This window comes from Numida meleagris, chromosome 3 (genome assembly GCF_002078875.1).
Source record: "Numida meleagris isolate 19003 breed g44 Domestic line chromosome 3, NumMel1.0, whole genome shotgun sequence".
NCBI lineage: Eukaryota > Metazoa > Chordata > Aves > Galliformes > Numididae > Numida > Numida meleagris.
Window position 1 is genome coordinate 46,733,601 of NC_034411.1, and position 17,429 is coordinate 46,751,029.

Sequence of the window (17,429 nt, forward strand, 5' to 3'; positions counted from 1 at the left end):
GGAGCTGGGGGGTAAACAAGCTGGGAGCTGGGAGGGGACAGAACCAGGACAGCTGACCCAAGGGGATGTCCCATACCATATAGAATCATGCTGGCAATAAAACTGAGGAGAGTTAGCTGGGGGGCTGCTGGTGCTTGGAGACTGACTGGGTATTCATCGGGGGGTGGTGAGCAATCACGTTGTGCATCACTTGTTTTGTGTAAATAATAATAGTATGGTTACATAATGTATAATCATTATTATTGTTGTTGTTGTTATTAACTCTTCATTTTCTGGTCTATTAAGCAGTATTTATCTCAACTCAGGAATTTTACATTTTCTTTTTCTTTTTTTACTGATTTTCTCCCCAACTCACTGTGAACAGAGCAGTGTGGTGCTTAGCTGTCTGCTGGGTTAAGCTCAACAAGAAGACTTTTCTGTTTTGTTTTTTATTTGTTTGTTTTTGTTTTATTTTTGAGTAATCTCTTTCCTCCAATTGCCTAAATCTCAGAGTATACATAGTTGGCCTTGGTTGAAGTTTTTTTTGGAATAAACATGATCCTACCTATGTGGGCAGAAATTCCCTACTGCTGTTTTGATTGATATGTGAAGCCTTCAGTTAAAGCATTTATCCGACATTTTCTCCAACCTCCAGGAAAAAAATCTTTTTGTTTCAAGATTAACTTTTTCATAACAGATCAAAAGAAATTCTCTAAGCCCTATAGTCTGAGTGAGAATTGTAGCAGCTAGGCTGATGGATTTAGCAAAATAAACAAAAGCACAACAGGATGCTATTTAGCAAGTAACGATCATCAGTAGCTAACCTTTAATTTTGTTAGAGATGGTTTCCACTCTGACTGAATAAAAACATTCTACTTTTTGACTCTGTCTTGTCCAAGTGTTCTGAAAGATGTGCTGGAGAGATTTTAGCACTGTCAGCATTAGCTTTGTTTCAGGGCAGTCCATGCACGAGTTAGAATGGGATTCTGTAAACCAATGGGTTCATATAAGGTCAGTGGAGTCACGGCAAAAAGAGATGCATTGTGTTACTGAGGAGTTGCTGACAAAGTTTAGATCTTATTCTAATGAGGTCAGTCACCTCAGGGTCCCACTGTGTTCCGTGCATAGAAATTAGCTACAATGATAGACAATTTAAAGCAGTTAAATTACTCTCTGTCTTACATCTCTACCTCTTGCATTTATCCCATACTGCCTCATCAAGGCTTCCTCATTCCGTGCTTGGGAGTAATGTGTGAGGTTTTCCAAACCATGGTGGAGTGCTTCGTACACAAAGTGAGCACAGCCCTACTAGCTAAGTGGATTTCAGCAGCTTAAGAGAAAAAGAGTAGGTGGGGGCTCATGAAGAAAAACCCATAGTGTCATTTTTGTACTGCATGGAGAACCCTGAAGGGAAGAAGATGGGATTCCCTGTTTGCATAACTTAATAAGCAGCAGATTTGCAAAGGACTTGGGTATGACTACTTTGCAGTGCAGCAACTTTGAAAGACAGCCAACTTATCCATGGAGCTAAAAGCAGAAGAGTCAAGGAAGGGTGCTGCTGTGCTCAGGCTAAATTAAACTGCTGAGAAAGAAATGAGCCCTGGTGGAACTTGGTGCTAATGTAGCTATGCTTCCACCCAGGCCTGAGCTGGTGTCTCTGCAAAGTACTTCTCTGAACATGCTCTTATTAATCTTTAGAAGTGTCTTAAATGTGGAGTTTGCTCAATCAACTGGAATAATTAGGAGAGCAGATAACAAGAAAAAGCATCTCTTTTTGTAGAAAAGAGGATGATAGTCTGACTGATGCTGCATTAAGTACATCTTAAAGCTTTTCCTATGTACCCTACACCCAGCTGGTCTCATTCCTGAGTGCTGTCTGATGTCCCCATACTAGTCATTCTTCTGGTGGGGTTCCCAAATTCATATTTCTTTGCCACCATCTGACAAAGTTCTCTGGGATCACTGCTGGGTACAGGCTAGTAATACTTAGATAAAGTGAGCTCAGAGTGTGAGATGGAGGAGGTTAAATAGAATAAAGTATGGATAGGGAACAGAAATTTAAACCAGTCTGGAGCTTCTGTTGCAAGTGAATTGTGAAAATAGAAGGATCAGCAAATACAAGCTGTGGAATAGTAGGATGATTTAGATGACTAGAGAACATTTAATTATTTTGCTCAGATTTTAGCTCAGTTTAAAGTTCACTGGTATAATTATAGGCAATGAGAAGATAAGGCTTTTGTATCAGGATGTTAGGAGACATTGTTTGAAAAAAATGGGTAATCCTTCAATGAAGATTTACTTTACAATTTGGGACAGACTGTGTGTATGCAGAGTTAGAATTTGCATTAGGATTTATCTCTCCCTGCAGAATGTGTCACCCTTGTAATTATTCATTCCTCCAAAGCTCCATTAATTTAAACAGTCTATATGAATAGTCTGCTATGTAATACAAAAAGTGCTTGAAATTTGAAGGAAATTAGTTTGCAAACACAGAAAAACTGGAAGCCAAAAAGATGTTTTTTAATTAAAAGCAGATTGCTACCTGAAAAGATGAGCTCTTACACCTGCCACAAACATACTAAACACAAAGAGTAATTATTTGTGAAAGAGTTGGAGTGTTGACAAACATATTTTCCACTCTTAAATGGTCATAAAGGGTTACTTTACTCACTATAGAGGGAGGAACATGCTTTTAAAAACATCTTAACACACATAATTTGTTCCTCCTGTTCTATCAGCACCACAAGTTTTCAGGAAAAAAAATCATTTTATTAATATGTAATTTAGTACTGTGATTCACTTTTTTCTCTTTTACTGTTCCTTCAGAAATAAATTGATCATCTAGATTACTATGTGATTATCTGGCTTTGTTTGAGAAATGTGTTCTAGTTTTTAGGGACTCCCATGTCCAAACATCTAAGGAACATATGATGTACTATGATATTATCCTCCCCAAAGTACATAGTGGAAATGTGGTAGTTAGGCTTCAGTGAACTTCTTTAAAACCAGTTGATGGAGACAATTCAGCATTTGGCAAAAACGTTTCTTGAGGCACACCAATCGCCTACAGTATAACTATGGCATAAGTCAGTTTTATGTACTTGCCACTCTCACCCCAGCTGAGAAATAATTGAATTTTAGCTTCAAAGTTGTACCGCAGTTTTGGTAACTGTAAATTCAGGAGTCAAGTCATAGAATCATAGAATTAGCTAGGTTGGAAAAGACCTACAAGATCACCTAGTCCAACCATCCACCTACCACCAACAACCCCACTAAACTATGTCTCCCAACGCTATATCTAAACGTTTCTTGAACACCTAAGTCTTTAATGTAACAAAAAGATTGCTGTCTCTGGAGCTCTTGTTCCCCAAGGCTCTTGTTTCTCAAGTGAGTTTGTTTTTATGATAGCAATGGGAAATTTTCTGTTCTGTTTGTTTCTTTAAATTGGCTGTTCTGTGAACTCTAAATTGTATTTTTAACATACATTGCTCACCTCTAAAGTCACCTCTGCTGAGTACGATTCAACTCCCTTTGGCTGAAGCATTTCATGTAATTAGCTACACTTTCTCCAGCTGTTCAGCTCAGCTGTGTGCCTTACAATGAAAGTCCTGCAGCCATTTATTCCCCCCTCAAGCACTATTGTTGTTGGGATAGCAACTTATACAGCATGCAGGGAGACAAAGGTGCTTGGAACTTTGCTGGAGCCTTCACTGAATCCTGAGCACATCCAGTCAACACTGTAAGTGTATACATATTTCATGAAATAGATACGTGTTTAAATGAGCAGAACAATTCAGACTTTTCAGAAGATATGAACGCCTACTGCTAGATAAAAGTGTTGTGGTCTTACATTGCGTTAAACAGTAATGTCTGAAAACAATACGCTTATGTAAAACATTGCATGGATTTTATTTGTTTGTCTATGCCTGTAGCTTTCAGTTTTATTCTTTAAGTAGTCTTCCTCTGGCCTTGATATGATATTTACTTGCCAAGGTACTGTTCTGAACTCTTTCATAGTTTCTTCATGCATTTCAGCTGGTTAATGAAATCAAATAAATAATAATATAGTCATAGTAAAATATGGAAAATTAATCTCATTCTTAAGATTTGGGCTTTAAAGAACTCGTGTTACTATTTACATAGGCAGTTACAAACTGTTATATGTAGGTCCTTTTTGTGACTGTCGGTCCAGTACTGGAGTGTGTGAATTGCATGTTATTGCATATGAACAGAAGTTCATATACTTCAGTATACTTCAGTAAGCTGAAGTACTGACCTGAATATATGACCAGGAATCTTGATGTTCAGCTGGTACTGGCTTGGAACCTATGTGGAATTGTTCTTTGCTTTGCCTTCCTATGACAGGGAGCTGTTAATAAATATCAGAACAAAATCTTCAGTGTGTTCAAGTATGTTTTAGCAGTCAGCCGTATCACTTGTGATACTGGTAGGATAAAGACTTAAGAAAAATAGGTTCTTCTGTTTCCTGTGTGTGTAGTTTGGAAATAGTACTGTAGATCCTCCAGAGTCTGCAGTTTATGTCACTGATTTGAAGCATTCAAAGTCTCTACAAAGCTGAAAGTAGAGGAACCTGAGTAATGAGAGGTATTTCCTAAAAGATTATTCCTCCCTACAAAGCTTTGTTCTTAAAAAATATCTTTGCTGCAAAAGACCTTCTCCATCTAAACAGACAGAAAAATGAGAGGCTGCTAGTGAACACTTAAGATAATGGAATTTTGAATAATGCTGTGAAAGAACAGGAGTTTGAACAGATAACGTGCATAGTATTTAGCTCCTCTTGTTTACATCAGTGTTGATTACTACCCATATATTCTGGGAAATGATCAGTCAACATCCATCACTGCTGCTCCCTGTTTTATTGGATGTTCCTCCAACATAACAATTTTTCACCAAGCCACTGTTCATTCCTTCTGTTTGTGATTATTCCCTTTTCAATTTTCAGGAACATATGCTTACACTCCCATATTTCCTGGACCTCTTGGACCACAGTTAACAAAAAGCTCTCTCAATTTGTGATTAACTAAAATTTCTTTGCTTAGTTTCAGCAGAGGGGCAGTCTTTCTCTCAGATGTATCTAAGGAAGCAAGTGTGATATGGATTTCCCAAACTCTCTGTAGATTACAATTTTATTTTCCTCTGTGTAACAGTAATAAGACCTTTTTTGTGCTGTGTAAACATAAGAAGCTGATCTATACAGTCCAAGAGAGAACAAAAAAATTGTGAAGAATAGCATTAATTTCACTATACAAACTTTAACGCTAATATTTAGGCATATTTAAGTTATCTTTACTGTTGCAGAAGCATTTGAGAAGAATCTTTGTAAAACTGTATCACTGAGATGCAGCAGATCTTTGTCTGCTTCTGGATCTTGATGTAATTTTGATGCCTCAAACCTCTGCATCAAAGTTCCATTAACAACAAGAGTTCTTAAAAATATATACATATTTATTTCAGAAGCACTGATGGCATTTAAGACTTGTGTCCCATTGACTTTTAACATGCAACAGTCAAGACTAGCTCTATTTCAGCATTCTATTTCCAGATGCACCACAGCAAACTGATAGATATAATGATCTTTTAGTACTTAGTGCCTAATTCAATTTAGAAATGCTGTCTTTTTAGTTCTGCCAGATGGGTACTCACCTTATTCAGAAGTTAGGTCAGCCTCAGTCACCAATTCCCAAAACTCACAGCTATTTAAAAAAAAAAAAAATCTTCCTCTTTAGAGGCTCATTAATATAATTTATGTATTATTTTTGAGCACTAGGTCCTTTTTGGCACGGCACTAGAAGGAAATGATTAAAGTACACAGACTTTTCCTAAACATTCCACTGTAGCTCAGCCAGAGACTGCATGCTTGGACAGGAATTTCAATCTGAAATTCTGTAGCCTTTGCAATGTCAGCTGCCATAGCTGTTAATTGCCAAGATCTCTTAAAATTTTGACCATGTAACCATATGCAGTATTCACTGATGCAAATTTCTGCAGTAACAATGATATCCATATATCCAGAGTAGGAGAGGTTGTGTTATTTTATGTTATTTGCTATTTTTACATGAAGCGTAAGTAAGAGGAAGTGCATGTACAAGGAAACCCACAAAAATTCCATTTTTTGATCCAGCTTTCAAACAGCTTTTTGTGCTGTGTAAACATAAGAAGCTGATCTACACAGTCCAAGAGAGAACAAGAAAATTGTGAGGAATAGTCTTAATTCCACTATATACGCTTTAACACTACTACAGTATGAAGCATTCCTTTGCCTTATTCTTCCATCTAGCAGTAGTGACATCATGCATCATAAATCAGACTTAGTGGCTCATGAATTAGCAGGCCTCCAAGCATATACTGACATGGTAATTAAACGGTTCAGAGAAAACTGCTTTCAGCCCTATACCAGAGGAGAAGGAGGGGAACACAAAGAATTTATGAATCCTCTGAAGAACATCTAGTTAACTCAAAGTGCCTCCTATCAACATCTCATAACATCTCTGCATCCACTGATGAAGACCATCACTTTTTTCTTTCAGAGATATGACTTTTACAAAATGCCCTGGTTATGTGAGGTTATTAACATGACAGGCTTAGAACCAGGATTTGTAAACTATGATACGTAAAGTAAGCCAGTGCTTGTGCCAGATTTTAGCTTAGTTATGTATGCCGTGTTTGTACTTCCTGGATTTCCTGTTGTTACTAGCACAATTGATGCAGACTGTACTTTTATCCTCAATTTCCCTCTCCAAAAAGTGCCTCTTTCTAGGAATTTGTTATTGTTGTTCTTGTAAAGAGAGAGTATTACAGTGGCAAAAGTAAACAAAGCTATGGAGAGAGCTAAGAAAGTTATTTAAATCATGCCTGACTTACTGGTTTTGAATAGAGATTATGCTGAAACTAGGTTGTGAGTAATTACCGTTCTAGCAAATGTGGGAGGTTTTGAAGAGGGTTGCTATTAAGGACTTTCTGACAAAACTGATTGCTAGGTACATGAGAACTCCCTCATTACTATGTCACTCAAAATATGAGTAAAACATATGACTGAATGCATAGCAGACCCATGTTTAAAATGCTGAGAACTTAAGAGTAAATGTTAAAACACAGTGTCAACGGTTTACGGGCGTTTGGCCCGGTTCCGTGACGAAGGGGACAGGGGATCCATGGGCCCACGTCCTGGGAAAAGGGTAAGGAGATGGCCCTGAGAGCAAAGAACAGCGGCAACAATCTGAGGAGAAACAAACTAGTTTACTAAATAAGATATCGGAATGCAAAACAACACACTATAATACAATATAATTACAATTTAAGCTGATAAATCCAATACAGAGAGAGAGAATGTCCCAAAATCAAGGTAGGCCTTACTCTACTACCGACGATAAGATGGCTGGAGAGCGAGGTGCTGCCAGGATGAGAGACGGGTGGAAAAAGGGATGAGGTCTCGTGATCTGCAAGTTTTTATACTGCGAGCTTTTATCTTTTCCCTTTGGCTGGAAAAATGGTAACAGAGAAGCAAAGTACCGTGGGGACTGTAGTAGTCTTTCTCTTCTGAGAACTAGGTACATCCACTACATGATGTTATGATGTGGAATACCAATAACCAAAAATCACAAAACCATGACACACAGAAATGTAGAAATTTTATGCATTGTGATACTTTTTCCTAGAGAATATCTCCATGCTAATTAAATCTTCAGTAAAGTACATTGACTTATGTCAGCCATGCTTCCCCTTTGCTGTTCTTGTCCCTGTTGCACCTGTGCTGGTCTGGGGCCAGCCATCCTCTTCCAGCTTGTGGCATGCACTCTCTCTTCCCTCCTGTGGACGGTGGTGCCAGGGCTCATTTGCCAACCAGGGCCACAGAGAGAGTTGGGGAAAGGTCTGCTCAGGATTGTACCACTTTTGTGTCCACTTCCTCTTTTCAACTGAGTCCTACCTGCTAAACTGCTGAAATGGTCAGTCAGCAGTGGATCGTCCCTAAAAATTTCCTTTTTGGTTGCAGTCATAAAAATGGACACTTAAATTCAATATATGTTGTATTCTGTGGGAGGGAAAGGAAGATCTACATCTCTGATAAACTTGAGTTATGCTGGAAAAAAACACTGGGGGGAAAAAAATTATAGACCTGTGGTGTCATTTCATAAGTCAAAGGAAGTGATATAATAAATGCTTGTGCTCATCCTCCTTCACTGATGTTATTTTTCATTTTGATTAGTGATTTTAAAAGGCACATTTCTTAGTTCTTACCTTTAGGAAGGTTTTTTATTATACTGTTCCTATAAGTACATGAAAACAGCTCACAATAAACCAATATATATATACAGAGTCTAGAACATCCATTTTCTCAAAGGAAATGATGCCAGTGCTCTGAAGAGCTAAAAATGTTTTACCAAACAATAAACAGCCTGAGGATCTTTATTAATGACAGACTTCATAATGTGTAAAATACCTCCTAACTTTTCTCCAGGATGTTTAAACTAATCAACTGCTAGGAATAAGGTACTAATTTTTCTTTCAATCTGACTAGCATCATTCCATTGACTTTGCCAATACCTGTTCTACTTTATACCAATGTGATCGAAGCATTAAGCCTTAAGCAAGTCCACACATAGCAGCAGGTCTTCAGGGTGAGGTGGAAGTAGTATTATTGTCTAAACATAATTTTTGGATGATTGGTAAGACTAACTATATCACTGTAACAAAAATGTATCCTAAATAGTCACTTCTCAACAATTTTGCATCCATGTAAAACTTGTTTCTTCAAACTGACAATTGGCAACTGCTCCTCAATTAAAATATAAAGCAAAACAATAGACATTATTAAGCCACAACATTTGTATTTGTATTTCCTTTCATTCTGAGCTTGGTAGCAAAGACTGATGGGACTGGACAGTGCCAGGACAAGAGGTGATGTGCACAAACTGGAACACAGAAGGTTCCCTCTGAACACCAGGCAGCACTTCTCACTTCTGTTTCATGTGGGTGACAGAGCACTGGCACAGGCTGCCCGAGAGGCTGCAGAGTCTCCTCCATGGAGATCCTCAGAAGCCACCTGGACATGGGCCTGGGCACCCTGCTTTTCAGGGGGTTGGAAAGGGCCTCCAGAGGTCCCTTTCAATGTCAACCACTATAATTCTGTGGTACCATGATGCACTACCCCAAATGGTGATTGGTTTTGTGCGTTAACTCGGGAAGCGAAATCTGTGCAAGGGAATTTTTCATTCTGTAGTCAAAATGAAGGACATAAGATAAACATAGAGTTGTTCAAAAGATAAAGGAAAAAAGAGAATTCTTTCAAGCCATGAAACAAAAATATATAATTCCATCCGACATTCATATGAATTGTGTAAAGGAGCCTGCCAAAGTTATACATACAAATTCTCGAAGTGTAGCCTGGAATCTGAAATAGAAATCTTAACTGTTTGTTTTGGTAAATGTATGACTGTGCATCTGAGGCTACCAGAGACTGTTGTACAGCCACAAAACCAGAGGGCTGCTGTGCATGCAGTGCTTTAGGGAAATGAAGTTATCTAGTTACCAAAGTACAGGACTATAGAATAAATAATCATGGAATTATTAATGAAATGATGTTTGGTCATCTAGTACAACACTTTGTTCAAATCAGTGCAAAGTTGAAACCAGGGCCGAGTTTTCTTTTGCTTTTTTAAAGAATTTGGCTCAGCATAGCTTTGCCGTGCATTAGATCCCTTACGTTTTCTCAAGTCAATCTGTAACATAATTTCACATTTGTGAAATGGATGCTAGCTACATCTGTGAAGCAAAAGCACCTGAAAGTAGTCTTCACATGGAACTGACTTGTACTCCTTCCTATCTGAAGAAGGAAGCTAACTAGAGGTATCTGCTGACAGGCCACAGATGTGAAAGATTGCAGAAAAAGGATTCTGGGTTTTGTGAAACTCAAGACTGAGCTGAGAATTAACATCCTGCCCTGTAGCATCCCAAGCAGCATAACACTTTGAGGATTAACAGTGCCTTCAGAAGCATCACTCTGTCAGCCTGACCTCGGTGCCAGGATGGTTATGGAGCAGATCATCTCGAGAGAAATCACCTGGTGTGTACGGAACAACCAGGGGATCAGGCCCAGCCAGCATGGGTTCACGAAAGGCAGATCCTGCTTGACCAACCTGATCTCTTTCTATGATCGAGTGACATGCCTGATGGATGAGGAAAGGGCTGTTGGTGTGGTCTACCTAGACTTCAGCTAATTCTTTGACAGTGTCTCCCACAGTATTCTCCTGGAGAAGCTGGCGGCCTGTGGCTTTGACAGATACACTCTTCACTGGGTAAAGAACTGGCTGGATGGCTGGGCCTAGAGAGTGGTGGTGAATGGAGTTAAATCCAACTGGTGACTGGTCACGAGTGGTGTTTCCCAGGGATTGGTACTGGAGCCTGTCCTGTTAAGTATCTTCACTGATGACCTGGATGAGGGCACTGAATGCACCCTCAGTAAGTTTGCAGATGATACCAAGTTGGGAGGAAGTGTCAATCTGCCTGGGGATAGGAAGGCCCTACAGAAGGATCAGGACAGGCTGGATTGCTGGGCTGAGGCCATTGGGATGAGATTCAACAAGACCAAGTGCTGGGTCCTGCACTTTGGCCACAACAACCCCAGGCAGTGCTATAGGCTTGGGGCAGAGTGGCTGGAAGACTGTGTGGAGGAAAACAGATCTGGGAGTATTGGTTGATGCTCGGCTGAACACGAGCCAAGAGTGTGCCCAGGTGGCGAAGAAAGCCAGTGGCATCCTGGTTTGTGTCAGAAATAATGTTGCTAGCAGGAGCAGAGAGGTGATCTTCTCTGTGCACTCAACGCTGGTGAGGCCACACCTCAAGTACTTTGTTCACTTTTAGGTCCCTTACTACAAGTAAGACATTGAGGCCCTGGAGCATGTTCAGAGAAGGGCAACAAAGCTGGTGAGGGGTCTTATGTGGAGCAGCTGAGGGAGCTGGGACTGTTCAGTCTGGAGAAGAGGAGGCTGGGGGGTGACCTTATCATTCTCTACAACTACCTGAGGGGAGGTTGTGGTGAGGTGGGAGTTGGCTCTTTTCCATGTAACTAGTGATAGGATGAGAGGGAAGGGCCTCAAGCTGTGCCATAGGAGATTCAGGTTGGATGTTAGGAAATATTTCTTTGAGAGTGGTCAGGCACTGGAATAGGCTGCCCAGGGAGGTAGTGGAGTCACAGTCCCTGGAGGTGTTCAAGAAATGTTTAAATGCACTGAGGGACATGGTTTAATGGGAAGTATTGGTGATAGATGGATGGTTGGACTTGATGATCTCAGAGGCCTTTTCCAGCCTTGGTGGTTCTCTGATTCTAATTGCTGATGAGATTTGTGAGTCAAATACAACATTACAGAATAGGGTCTTAACTGCTCTCACCTGTAAAAATTCACTGAAATACTGAGAAGGATGAAAAGGGAAAGAAGAAACTGACAATGGTATAAGTGAACAACTGGACAGACTGGACAAGAGGGGGAAAACACTGGAAATTGATGCTGCCAGTATACCAAACCTATTAAGCTTTTGGCTTCACATTTTCTTCAGATTTTCAATGACGCTTTCTTGGCTAAAGGGTGAACCAGGCTGTAAATGCCCTTGAGTCATACGTCATTTGTGTAACTCCAGTTTGGGTAATGTTTGTGAATAGTTTTAGGACAGTGTATGGGATTAACTCATTTAAAACTGACTACAAGAAGCATAGTTTTGATAATCATATGTTCCCTCCAGTCATGCTTGAATTTATCTTTTCAATTATCTTTATCAACAAACATTTCCAGATTGCTTCTGATTTGTCTATTAAAATATACTTGGCACTAATCAAAACTGTGCGTAACCTACTAATCATACTGTCAGCTGCTACTAGCTCTACAGAGATGGCAAGATTCAGGGAAAAACAAAATTTCAATTATTCGGTTATGTAAGCCAGTATTTGTTGATGGGCTTATTATGTAAATTCCAAAAGGGCAGAAAAAGGGATATACTTAAGAGACTTGGACAGGGGTCAGTTGATGGTCCAGATCTGTAGTCACGTTTTTAAATACTTGCACATGAGAAAGGGTAGGCAAGAGCCTTCTGTGAGATATGTTCCAGTGAACTTTTCTAAGTAGTACTTAAGCAATTAATTTCAGTTAACCCACAGTGAGCAACTGGATATAAATCTGAAAGTATAAAATGCACAACTGTTTTGCAGCACTATAAATCAAAAAATCACACATTTTTTTCACTGAAAAATATTACTTACAATTCTGAACTTGCTGTTTTTCTTTACTGAATGATTTCATTAGTAATTACTTCCATGACAGTAGCACTCACCTACTCAGAGAAGTCTCAGTGATTTGTATATATGATCATGCACACACCAACTTATAATATTGCCTGAAATGTTACAGTGACAGTCAAGAGGGCAAGAAATAACATTATTATTTTTACTTCTTGGCCTGGAAACTAAGATGTGGAGAGATCAGCGTGGTTGGGAGTTCTGCATTTCTTTGAGTAGAGGTAAGCTGTAATGAGCACAGAAGTCTCCTATTTTCGGAAGCATTTGCGTGAACATAGCAGAATCCTGTGCATTGGCTTTCTCTCATTCTGGACTAAAAAAAAGATTATCTGAAATCAGAGTAGGAAAGAGGCAAAAGTATTTATAAATGTTCTTGCCCATGTTTTCCTTTAGACCTAAATCCACCTGAAATTTCCTGGGTCATGCCCTTGTCTCGCTCCAATTTACAGGAGGGAGAAGGGGTCCTTTCAATATATGTATACCCGATGGCAAGATTAAGACACAATGGGTCAAATGTTTGCCCGACCAGTTTATTACAAATCCTAGTAGCTTAGGGAGATGGGGAAGGGAAGGTGAGCAATAGAAAAGAGATAAAAAAGCAAGGAGTCTTTGTAGAAAGCAAGAGAGATAGTCACCACCAGGGGTCCAGTGTTGTTTGTAGCACAGATGTTGATCTTCTTGGGTGATGGGTCATCAGGGCTTGTTGTTCGGTTGCCAGCTGCTTTGGTTGAACAACCCCTTTGGTCGACGACAACCTCCAACAGCAGTACGAACTTATTTATAAGTCCAAAGTGGTTGAGTCAGCTCTCTCTGGAGTGGCAGCTTCTGGCTTTGGGATCTCAGCAGAAAACTCCTTTGTTCCCATCTTCTGGGCCTTGCCAGCAGATAAGAGGGAGCAGGGAGGTGCCCACCTGCATCCTGTTTTTCACAGGATACTATGGTATCATTCCCCCAGTCTCCCATACCAAGCTGGTGCTACTTGGTCACAGGCCAGATCTTCCGCCAGTAAACACTCCTGAGCACTCTCTTCCTGGGGCAAACAGCCCTGAAGGAAATGCTTTCGAATGTTCACACGGTGATGTTGATTGCCACACGGCGACACCCACCATTTGCCTCCTTGGTAAGTCAGTTAGAGTCTTATCACAAAACATACCTCAGAAAGCAAGCTTTGAGCCAAAAGAAAAGAAGGGTTCAGACAGCCCTATGGGTCTTTGTGCAGGCACAGCTTGTGTTGAAACCAAAGATCAAATATCTTTCTTCTTACAATAATCACAAATGCAGTGGGATCACAGATTATGGTTATCCTTAGATCCATATTTCTAAAAGCTCCTAAGCAGCTTCGTAACTCCTCTTGGCCATTAGTGCACTCAGACTCTGATTTGCTGGTGTTCAGGGAATAAGTGGAAGACATGGAGAAGTGAGAACCTGCTTCAAATGAATTGACTGCCTTGTTAAAGAGCATAGTGATGGGATTCTGGCAACAGTTAAAGCTCATAAACCTCAGATGTAGCCATATGAAGATAATCTCTCCACTCCTGCCCAATTGTTAACAAAGAGGGAGATCTCTAGAATATCAGATGCTTCCATGGAAGGAGCTCCTTTCTCTTCCCTGCCCATGCAGGCAGATGGCGCTGTAACTCTCATGGGTACATTCCATGGTGTCCTTTAGGAAATAAGCACCTGTATAAAATTACTAGTTAGATCTTTTCATTTCCTTCTATTTTGTTGAAGATCCTGCTTATACGCCTATTTCTAGGAAAAGATCCATTAGATATTATCACAAAAAGAGCTGAAAATTCAAGTTATTTTCCTGAAAAAGAACAGAGGAAGAAACCAAGAAGAGAGACACCTTCTCAGTGTGGATGGTGATGAATGCAGATAAAAATGACATATATGCAGTTTCCAGGAGCAGTAGTGACATATCTACAGCTAATTGTGGTAAGACATTTACACAAAACAGTATGTTGAATGTACGTCATAGTGCTGATTAATGAACTGTAGAGTCCACCTGCCTCTGAAGGTGTTAGAAATACGATTCTTGAAAAAACAACAGCAGTCTTATTATTTGTCTTCAAAGTATGGATGTACACTTTATCAGAAAACCTTAAAATTAAGCCAAATGAGGCATTCTGAACAAGAACTGAAGGAAAAGGAGTAAAAGATCTAAGATTTTATGAAATATTTGTTTTTGTGCCAGGCAGGCAGCAACACACAGTAGGTGAGTTGGGTAGGGGAAGGGTATGGGCAGCTGCAGTACCTGCGCTCACACAAAAAAGCAAATAGCATGTACGTTTTTCCTGTGTCATACTAGGAGAAGCAGTATCTTCCACTCAAGAAGCTGATTTTAGTGGTGTTCAGGACACACTCAAAAGCAGCATGTGAGGAAGAGACATTTGTCCCTCTTCCAGTTTTTTTTTTTTTTGCAGTCACTCCTGCCTAGTTCTGAAAGGCTATCTCTTCCACATAAATGCTTAACATGAAAGAAAATTTCAGTGTCAGCATCCTCTTCTCCCATCACACCCAGTGGGAGTTATTTTGGCTGGAATTAGCCCAATTGTTTGCCTGTTTTCTTAACTGTCCCTTGTGATCTTTTCCTGTTCCTGCCAAAAGGCTCTTCTAACACCTAAGGATCTCCTCTGCTCATAGACATTTCTCTCTTGCTTCATATTGTCTGCTGCATTGTCCCCAGCTACTCTGCCTTTTAACCTTTCTATCATGTTATTTTTTGTTATTATGGTTCTTGTTTTTGCTTAGCCTTTCATTCATATTCACATTTCTGGTTTTGAACCTCAGTCCTTTGCATCATACCTGCTTCAGTCCCCTTTGCCAACTGTGTTTAGAAATGTCAAGGTTCTAACAGGGTTATATACTGTTTGTTGATGTTTTTTGATTTATTTTTTGTACAGATAGCTAGATGAAATAAGTTGCAAAATATGAGAGAGGGACAATATTTTCACCAATGCAAGTAGGCAACTGGAAAGGCTGTACAAGGACCGAAAAATCTTTATGTAGCTTTGTGAAGCTATAAATAATTCAATACTCAAATTTCCTTGGTATGTTCCTCTCTCTGGGAAAAAAAATAAATAATGGTGTTATTTTGGCAATAATACAATTCTATGCAATAACACATTAAAAACAATAAAATATCACAATTTTATATAATACAGTATTATGCAATAATATTTGCATTCCTATTGCAACAATACAAATAATTATATTGGAACTAGGAAAAATACATGTAATTTAGCTGATAAACAGAACTCAGGAGAAAGATGGCAAAGAAGCTGGGCTGTTAACCTAGGATTTGGGAATTCTGAGTCCAAATCTTTCTGAGGTACAAGGTCTTCGTGTGGTTCTGAGAGAATAACAGTGTTTCTCTTCCTCCTTCACACTATAAAAGTATAAAAGTGGTTGGTTTCATTTTCATACAGGAGAGTTTTAAGAATGACTACATTATTTGGTTTTGCTCAGTCACTACACAAGTACAGCCCCATACATGCCTATAGAAACAGTGGCAATCTATTACTCTTTTTCTAAATGCCTAACAGCATCCTGGTATCATTAAGCAGACATGTTTTCAACAGCTTTGTTTAACATATATTCTCTTTCACACAATATTCTTGCTTACGCATTCCTCCATAAATAATTACAGAAACGTGTTACAATATCTGGTGGAACCTGGCCCAGGTTCCTACAGCCTAAGGAAGGTCAGAAGAGTGATTTAGATTTGTTTTGGCTTTAAATAGGACTGCCAATTCTATAGTTAAGAAGAATGTTTTGTAAACATCATTCATATTCTGAATGAGCATGCATTTTGCATTTTTGACTCTCCTCATTATCTTTCCTCTTATAAAAATACAAAGGATATGATATACAGAAAAACACCTTGGGCATCGCTTCAAGTCCTTGAGTATTTTGTACTGATGTTTGTTTTGGCAACTCCTTTTGGAGCTTCAAAGTGGCTTCAGGGCATCCATGGAGGTAACATTTTGGTGGCAACTCCTTGTAACCATGCCTAAGAGGCTCTTGGCATTCCTCCAGTACCTTGATTAAGAGTCTTCTCACTTGGCTTGCACAATGTTTTGAGGAAGATATTACTCTCACACACAAGAGAAGACCAAGAGTTATGAACAATGTGTTCCCCTCGCCTCATTTTGGAAGACTTAAAAACAGCCATAAGTGTTTTAAATCTTGCTCTAAGCTGCAAAATTGTGCTTATTTTCCCCCAGAGGAGAAATGGGAAAGCTTCAGCATTTCCTTAAATTGAATTAATGACAATTTTGATCATGACTGAATTCACAGCTCGTAATGTTGTAATGCAATAAGGTGATGGTAAATACAGAAATAATAGAGGAGTGGCACAATCCTAGGCTGCAGCAAATGAGAGCAAGCCCAAATGCAGCAGCCATGGACACAAAAATAAAGGGAAAGAAAGGGAAGAAAAAAAAAAAAGAAAAAAAGAAAAAAAGCTGCTTACCTTTGGAAGGTCTTCAGTAGGTAGGGATCTCCAGCAAGGCACCCTCACCTCCACTGCCAACCCTTAAATGAGGTCTGGGATGGGGTGGATCCTGGCTTCACCCCTTCTGGTCACTCAGGTGCACTGCCTGCACCTGAGCTCCCCTGGGTTGGCCCTGCCTCCCCACCAGGTGCTCAATCACTGGTTCAGGCCATGACTTTGCATTTCTGCTACACTCCACCCTTTCTCAGCATGAACCAATGATTGAGCAGGTTGAAGGTAAGCCCTTTCCATTATGGTGACTCAGTATACCACAATGCTTTGTACAATTTGTCCATCATGGTGTAGGCTGACAAAATAGAAGACAGTTGATGACTGGTTCTTGGTTGAGGCTCATGTTTCTTTGTGGGCCAGTACTTGATGGTTCTCATGGAGGCACATAGTTGCTTGGACCAGGGTAGGTTCACTTGCATTCCATCAGTCTCATACAGTCCACCACTGGTCATCACACAGATCTTATAGGGACGCTGGAGCATCTTGATGTCATGTTGCTCCTCCTGGTGATCCTGTCAACTCAAAGAGACTCACGGGGAGTAGCATAGATGTTTCAGAGGTACCAGAAGGGGTACATCTGCCCTCCATGGCAAGATACAGGATGCATTCCTGTCTTTGGTCAACACTTCAGCTTGC